Source organism: Hevea brasiliensis, chromosome 15, assembly GCF_030052815.1.
Source record: "Hevea brasiliensis isolate MT/VB/25A 57/8 chromosome 15, ASM3005281v1, whole genome shotgun sequence".
Taxonomy (NCBI): Eukaryota; Viridiplantae; Streptophyta; class Magnoliopsida; order Malpighiales; family Euphorbiaceae; genus Hevea; species Hevea brasiliensis.
Genome location: NC_079507.1, coordinates 9338986 through 9347945, shown reverse-complemented (window position 1 = coordinate 9347945; position 8960 = coordinate 9338986).

The following is an 8960-nucleotide window of genomic DNA, read 5'->3' as shown; positions in this document are numbered from 1 at the left end:
CTAGCACTCACATAAGAATGGGTAGAACCCGGATCAAATAACACAAACACATTTTGGTTAAAAGTTGAGAAGGTACCAGCCACAACATCAGATGTCTCGGCCTCTTCCCTCTGTCTCATTGCATACATTCTGATTGGAGCACTGTCTTGCTCTGATTGTTTTACTGTGCCTTGGCTGCCTGCTTGGCTACCTCTACCCCTGCCTCTACCTCTGCTAGGTGGTTGTGAACTTAGTGACAGGCTCTGGCGGCCATACTGTAGTAGTAGGAGGTGGTCCAACTCTGCAACTACTGGTGCAATCCTTGGCAAAGTGTCATGTGCCTCCACAGTTATAACAAGCTCCAATAGCCTTATAGCATATCCCACCATGATTTTTTCCACAAGTTTCACATTGGCGGGGAGGGTAGGAACTTCTGGTACTCTGCTGACCAGATAAGGGAGGTCTCTGTCCTGAATATCTTCCCCTACCAGATTTCTTGCCACCTCTGCCATGTCCCCCATGGTTCTTCCTCTTCCCAGTATAACCACTAGAACTACATTCTCTTGACTTTCCCTCTTTATCTGTCTTCTCGATTTCTTTTTCTCGGGAGCGGTCTCAATCTCAATTCTTTCCAACTCTAGAGCTTGAGAAATAAGTTCGGAGAAGTTAATGTGTTTGAAGCCAGGTACTTGTACTGACGTCTGGGCTTCAAACCAGTTTCAAACCTCTTGCATCTCTCCCTGCTGGTAGAGAGTAGACTCACTGCATAATGGCTAAGGCGGGAAAATTCCCTTTCATACTCAGCCACTGATCTGCTCCCCTATTTCAGACTTAGGAACTCTTGCAGCTTCTGGTCTACATAAGCATCAGGGGCATATTTACATGCGAATTCACGAGAAAGTCATTCCATGTTATCTCTGCTGGTTCTACGGTGTGGGAATGGTTTTCCACCAGTCATAAGCATCCCCCTGTAACAAAGACACTGAGTAATCAAATCTGAGCTCCTCTGTGCAATGCAGTTTCTTGAATACCCTATCCATCCTCTCTAACCATTGTTCAGCTTCTAGAGGATCTACTGTCCCTTTGAACTCTGTAGCCCTATACTTCATCAATTTATCATACTGCCTAGTAGGAGACTGTGGTTGTACCACTGGTGTCTGTATTGGGACTTGAGTAGGTACAATGCTAGCCATTTGTTGGAACATTGCAGCCATCTGCTGAGCGAACTGAGCAGGAAACTGCGGTACTACAAGGGCTGGTGCTGCTGAACCACTGACATTTTGTAGGCCTGGGGCATCCCCTTGCACCTCAGCCTCAATAGATTGATCGACTGAACGATCACCCTCTTCCATATTCAATGCGAGGATTTTAGATCTCCTCAACAAATAACACAAGGAGATTTCCTCCCGTTAGTGCATATTTATAATGTAATGTACTGTATGTATCAAAAAATGATATTGAGCAGTTGTACTATGAAGAAAGAAAAATCAAATAAGAGGTGAAAACAGAATTTAAAGACTTTGCTCTGATACCACTAAAACATGTCACACCCTACCCCTCTGTAAGGCATAACATGATCCCGTAGTATACCTAATGAATTACCAACTCCATCTACTGATAATCCATTAAATACACTACAAGGGATTTTAAAAACTTTTCTTACTTCTTTTACCGTGGTGAGCACTATTTACAGGTATTAAAAACCTTTTTAAATTGTAGTGATAGAACTAACACATTTGAATTATTTGGAATTTCTGTAAAAATTTTGGCAGAGTACCATCTGCATTTTGAACAAAACAGTTCTTCAGAAAACCTGTAAAAAGCACTTCAATAAATTTCCAAATCTCAACTTCAACATTTTTCTCAACCCAACACAGTTCTCAAGTCAAATTCACAGTAATTTTTCAAGGACTGAGATAGAGAAAATATAATACAATTTTACAAGTCAAAATAACTCATAATTATTTTACAACTTCAATGTACAATTTTTATTTACAACTGCTCAAAACCAACAACAATATGTACATACAGTGAACATCATTACATTACAAAATACAAAATATTGGTATACTCATTATACCCGGTAGTCTCTCGCTGGAGGTACTAGCAGCCTAGTCTGCTGCCCTGTCTGTCTGTCTACCTGCGACAGCAATAAAAAGCTATCGCTGAGACAATGTCTCAGTGGTGCACAACATTAACCAAATACAATTTAAATCACAATTCATAAGTCATGTAAATAGTGGATACTTAAAACCATAGTTAATTTCAAGACAATAATTGTCAACCAGAATTTAAACTCCATTTCTCAATATCACAATAAATTTCAATAAGTCAGATCATGGTTGAATTCAAAAGACAGTATATGTCAATAAGAGTTTAAATTCATTTCACAATCTCACAATACAAATCAATAAATCACACACAGCTTAATCATGTTCCCAAGTTCAATTCATCCCAAAAGCCGATGGCTAATGAGGTATTCAATTCATCCCAAAAGTCAATGACTAATGAGGAATAACATAGCTAGCTAGCAAAAATATGAGTACTCATTCTATTCGTCCTCAACAGGCACACACCTCAACACTTGACAGAGGGAATTCAATTCATCCCACTAGACAAGCTAGCGAGGAATACAATCAATGTACATGATAGTTGTGGTTTCAAACCAATTACAGTGCTTTTCAATCAATAAGTATCCATCAAATATCATTCAAACCATTTTTCACAATTTCACAACTTAAAACAATAATATACAAATAGTCATAATTTATTTCAATTGAAAATAATTCAAAAGAAATAGTTGTTGTGCACAAACCTCTGATAACTATCTCCGGGTCTGGACTCAGTATTTCCTTCCCTTTTTATGAGTCTTTGGTAACTGAGAAACACAATTTAAAGTGTTTCAGTACTAAATTAAACTGTCTCTAACGATAATGTTCGATAAGTAATTCACTGAAGGCTATTATTTGCTCAATCACCTAATATACCAACCCTCGATGCGTTTTAGATAAATTAGGTCTTAGTGTCATTAATATGTCACATTCGATAGGGTTTTAGGGTTGGTACGTTTTACCAAACTCATTTATATGTATACTGCGTTTCCTTGCATTTTATTGCAAATTGTTGGATTCTAGGATACTAATTTGACCTAGCTGGACGACCTAGTTCCCTCGGTTTTCAGGTTTCGGTCAAAACTACAAACTTATAGATCTATGTTTTATGGAACGCAGGGCAAAATTTTAGGTCAATCCGAGTTAAGTAGACCAAGTTATGGTCATTATACTATTGTTGGTCAAATGGCATCAAATTAGGTCAATTTTAGGTCAATTTGGTCAACTTTGGTTCGGCCAGTTTTTGGACGCGAACTTGTGCAAGCTTTTTGACTTACTTCTGGTCATTTCTGGGCTTTGGTGTCTTCATAAGACTTGTAGGTATGGGTCTTAACTATTCATGGTTAAAATTTCAGGTCAATTGGACCTGTTTTGAATGAGTTATGGCCTAAACACTAACTGCTGCCCAATTGGTACATTTTCAGGTCTCAATTGCACCTAATCCGAATTGGTCATTTTTTTATGTCACCTTGCAAGCAGAATTTTGGTATGCTTTCTCAATGAAAGTTGGCACATTTTGTGCCTAGTTCCATCTCCAATTGGTCTCATACCAATTGAGGTTACACATTTAAAGTTATTGACTAGAATGCATACTGCCCTTAACTACCTTACTTAAACATACATCAATTACACACTTACATTACTATATGTCCACTTCCCTTACCAATTCTGGTTTGGTTCATTACCAAAACCATATTCCACTTTACATTAACATCACTTTGGGCAGATTACAAACATCCTTAACACACCAATTAAAAGTCACTTTTACAAAGTCTAAATACAATCACATATACACCTAAACCTTACTAGTTCTTACATACACTTTACACAATCAATCTATAAATGAAATTAAACTTAAATTTAATTTCTTTTCTTTTCTTTTCATTTTATACTTCAATTTTTCCTCAAAATTTCTTCATAATTCAATATATTATTTTCATTTAATTTAATTGATATTTTGGTTAAAAATCAACTCTTGAAGTGAATTGACCAAAATGCCCCTCATTGGGTTATAATCCTTCTTTTTCATAATACCCGATGAGTCCTTAGATTTTTGGTTCACTTGATTTTTTATTGTGTCTATCTCAATTAATTTTCCTTTTATTTTTGGTCATCAAGGTATCTTTGAATAGTACTAGTCACATATAAAAAATGGTACTATTCATAACTCGGTGGTTCGGGGTGTTGCAATTATTGTTGGTACACGATGAAATTCGGATGACCCACTAGTTCCCCCTATGTTATGTAAATGTTATGTTTATAATGTGATCATGCATGATCGATGGTGGTAAGACCAAGTGATGCCTAATAAGCCCATGGCATGCTACTTTTAAGCAAAAGTCTTGAGGAGTCTTCGTATGAGCCAGGCACATTAGATATATTAAGTGGAAGTGCTGAGGAGCCTCCATATGAGTCGAGCATATTAGATTTAGGGAATCATTGGTGACAAGTCCATCTTATGTCAAATGTTTTTTATGTGAAAAACTCATTTGGATGATGCATTGCATATGTATGAAACGAATGATATAATTAATTAATGTTGGTTAGGTTACTCATTGAGCTTGTGTAAGCTCACCCCTTTCCCCTAACCCCAGATGCAAGAGTGCAGGACTTGAAATGTTCTTTAGAGTTTGAGCAGTAGGAGTAGCTGTAGAGTTTTTCTTTGTATGTTGTATGTTTAGTAGACATGTAATATGCAAAGGAATAGTTATTGTGCTAGTATTGAAGATTTCAATAAATGCTTTATCTTCAATATAAGTGATGTAATTAAGTATGTTTCAAATCTAAGCTTACTCCTCATACGAGTATGTAGAAACTAATTACACTTTAGTGATTTTTATATATGTACAGGTTCAAATTTTGAGCCAATTCTATGTTAATTTGTGAATGAGAAAACTAAGTGTAATGGTTTAAAGTATGCTTGGATTATGAGATGCATGGATATGTTTGTGTTTAACGGGTTTAAAGTATGCTTGCCTTAAGCTGACCCAATACCTAGCGCCTATAATAGCCCCCAAGCTGGGTTGTTACAAAGTTGGTGTCAAAGCTTTAGGTTAGATAAATGGACCTAGATGCTAGTAAAAGGATAGGTTAAGTATGAAATGGCAGCGTGTTGACCAACACAGTTAGGGAAACAAATGTCCAATAGAGTTAAATCCCTGTATGTTACATGTTATATGTTAGATAAATGTTATGTTTGATTATATAATTTGTGTTCATATGGCTCCACATGAACTTTATGTGCTTAATACTTCTTATTTTCTTTCAGAAAATGCGAGGTTCAAGACAGTTCGGTAGGTTGACCAGTGCTCTATCGAGAATAAGGGTATTGGAGCACTACCCACCAAACCTGTTGTTAGGGAGAGAGCAAGTAGAAGTGGAAGGAAAGAATCTTCAAGAGGTCCTAGAAGGTCTTTTAAGGTTAGCAAGAAAACCTCTAGTGCACCTAGAATGTCAATAGATGCACGAAGGTGTTCTCATGGTCTTGCCCAATAGTAGACAAATCTTGAGTCTTCAGGCATGGGAAGAATTGCATAAGACAATTTTGTTGAGGAAAGAGATGAGTCAAAATTTTTGTCCCCACATCAGTAAGGGTTGGATTATGGGTTTGGATATGGTTGTCCAAAATTGAGAAGTTTTGGAAACCCCGAGTTTGCGAGCTAACCCCAGTATCCCTCCTTTATGCCCTACCCATCTTACTTCATATAGTTCAAACCATATCCCATGTATCCTCCCTAATAATATCCCTATAACTCTTTAACTACTAAGGGAACTCAGAAACATTAAGAGTTTATGGGAGAGCAAGCACCACCACTATCTCCTGTAGCCCCAATAGTTTTGACACAAGAGATTGGGACAAGTGGTAAAGGTAAGGCAAAGATGACAGACTACTTGAAGTTGGATGCACCTAAATACAAAGAGGGAAATGATCCTTTCGAGTATGTTAAGGCTATCAAAATGATAATAGATGAGTTAGGTGTAAGTGAAAATAGGGCCATTCAGATGGTTGGCTTTACCTTGAAATGTAAGAAGGCAAAAGAATGGTACAAGGCTTATGTTGCTCATAAGGTCGACAGCATAACCTGGTCTTAGTTTATGGTAGAATTTACCAACTAGGCATTTATAAAAAGCTTTAGGAAGCTAAAGGTGGTAGAGTTTGAACAGTTGAGACAGACTGCTAGTATGAGCGTGGATGAGTACATAAATAAGTTTGTGGATCTCCTATAGTATGTAGGGCAGGAGTATGATACTGATAGAAAGAAGGCTAAGAGGTACACCCAAAGGCTACACTTTAGGTACTTTTTCTTGATTTTGGTTGCTGAAACCCACAACTTCCATTAGATAATAGACGCTGCAAGGAAGAAGGAAGCTGGGGCTATCATTGAAGGGAGTCTAAATCTGAAAAGTACTCAGGCTGAATAGTCCACCATTCTGAAGGCTATAGATGCTGGGAGGTTTAGTCACAGGACCAAGGCTATTTTTGTATCTGTGACTATTAAGGAAAAGGGAGGGAAGTTTAGCAAGAAATAAAAGAAGAATAAGTTATGGAATAGAATCAAGTCAGGCCTTGGGATGGGAAGCAAATTTAGTTCGGGTTCAGATACTTTTGTTTGTGTTAGATGTAGGAAACCTCATTAAGGACCTTGCAAGTTCAGAACCTCTAAATGCTATAGATGTGGTTAGGAGGGACACATGTCACGGGAGTGTTCGAGTATGGAAAAGATAGCTTTTCAACAAGCAGGGTCAAGCAGTATGGACCAATCGGCAGAAGACAGACTTCTATGGGCCCCTTATTAGGAAAGGGACAGGGTAGAGAATAAGGTTCTTTATCCCTCATAGCAGGTTCATAAGGGAGGGATTCAACAGCATCAGCACGGATCTTTACCATGACATAACAAGAAGCTAATACCTCCAGTATGATGGTGTCAGGTCACCTTTTACATATTAAAATGTCCATTGCTTATTAGTGGACCAAAGTGTTACCCTTCAGTAACAGGAATGATCTGTTACACTTATTCAATAATGATTGATGACAGGTATTTTCCAACTAACCTAATAGTTCTAGAATTAACAAATTTTGATGTCATTCTAGGAATGTATTAGCTCCTAGCCAATTATGCTACCCTAGACTATAAAAATAAGATAGTGGAGTTTAAAGGACTGGATGGGTCAGCTGCAATGTTCTAAGGAGATCATATAGCACCTGTAAAGGGTATGATCTCAGCCATGCAAGCTAGAAAGATGCTTTGTAAAGGGTATAGAGGGTTTATAGCACATGTTAAAGAAGTTGTAAAGAATAGAAGTGGACTGAAATCAATTGCTATGATAAGAGATTTTTCAAAATTTTTCCAGAAAAGCTACCTGGGTTGCCACATGAGAGGAAGACAGATTTTAAAATTAACCTACTTTATCCCTCCTTATAGAATGGCTCTTGTAGAGCTAAAGGAGTTAAAGGAGCAACTGTAGGATTTAATAGATAAGGAGTTCATCAGACTAAGTACCTTTCCTTGGGGTGCTCCTGTATTATTTATGAAGAAGAAAGATGATCCCTAAGGCCGTGCATAGGCTATAAACAGTTGAATAAAGTGACCACCAAGAACAAATATCCTTTGCCCCGTATTGATGACTTGTTTGATCAACTAACAGGAGCTAGTTGTTTCTCTAAGATAGACTTTAGTTGTTTCTCTAAGATAGACTTTAGTTGTTTCTCTAAGATGGACATATGGTCTGAATATCATTAGTGGAGGATCAAGGAGATGGTTATTCCAAAGACTACTTTTTGGACTAGGTACTGGCATATGAGTTTCTTGTGATGCCGTTCAAGTTAACTAATACCCCAGCTGCATTTATAGATCTCATGAACAGGGCATTCAGACCTTATCTGGATAACTTTGTGATTGTCTTTATTAATAACATTTTAGTGTATTCCAAAAGTCCTGAAGGACATGCACAACATCTAAGAATAGTTCTTTAGACATTGAGGGAGCATCAATTGTATGCAAAGTTTTCTAAGTGTGAGTTCTAGCTAAAGATCATATCTTTCTTAAAACATATAGTGGTAAAGAAGGGAATTGAAGTAGATCCCAAGAAGGTTAAAGTAGTGGCAGATTAGTCGAGGCCAACTTCAGTGATTGAGGTCAAGAGTTTCCTAGGTTTGGTAGGCTATTATAGGAGATTTGTGACTAATTTCACCAAGATAGCTACTCTAATGACTAGGCTAACTCAGAAGAACAAGATGTTCGAATGGAGTGATTAATGTGAGGAGAGCTCCATGAAGCTTAAGGAATGTCTGATTTCAGCACCAGTGCTAGATTTGCCTTCAGGCAATTAAGATTCCATCATTTACTGCAATGCCTCCACAGTGAGTTTGGGATGTCTTTTTATGCAGAATATCAGAGTAATAGTTTATGCTTCAAGGCTATTAAAGAAGTATAAAGCTAATTATCCCACTCATGATTTAGAGATGGTGGTCATAGTCTTTGCCTTAATAATGTGGAGACACTATCTATATAGGGCTAAATGTGAAATCTTCACATACCACAAGAATCTCTAATGCATCTTCAATCAGGAGAGTTGAATCTCAGATAGAGGAGATGGGTAAAACTACTTAGTGATTATGATTGTACCATCCAATACCATCTAGGGAAGGCAAATGTGATTGCCAATGCTCTCAACCAAAAATCATTTGGTAGTTTGGCTTATATATTCATTAAAAGGAGGCATATTTTGAAGGAGTTGCACCAGCTGATTGGAGGAGGGTTGCAATTGGATTTATTAGTCAAGGGTACCTGAATAGCTTAGATGAAGCTAACACCAGTGTACTTAAGGCAAATAGTAGAGAGGCAACATGAAGACTCTAAGTTGATAAAG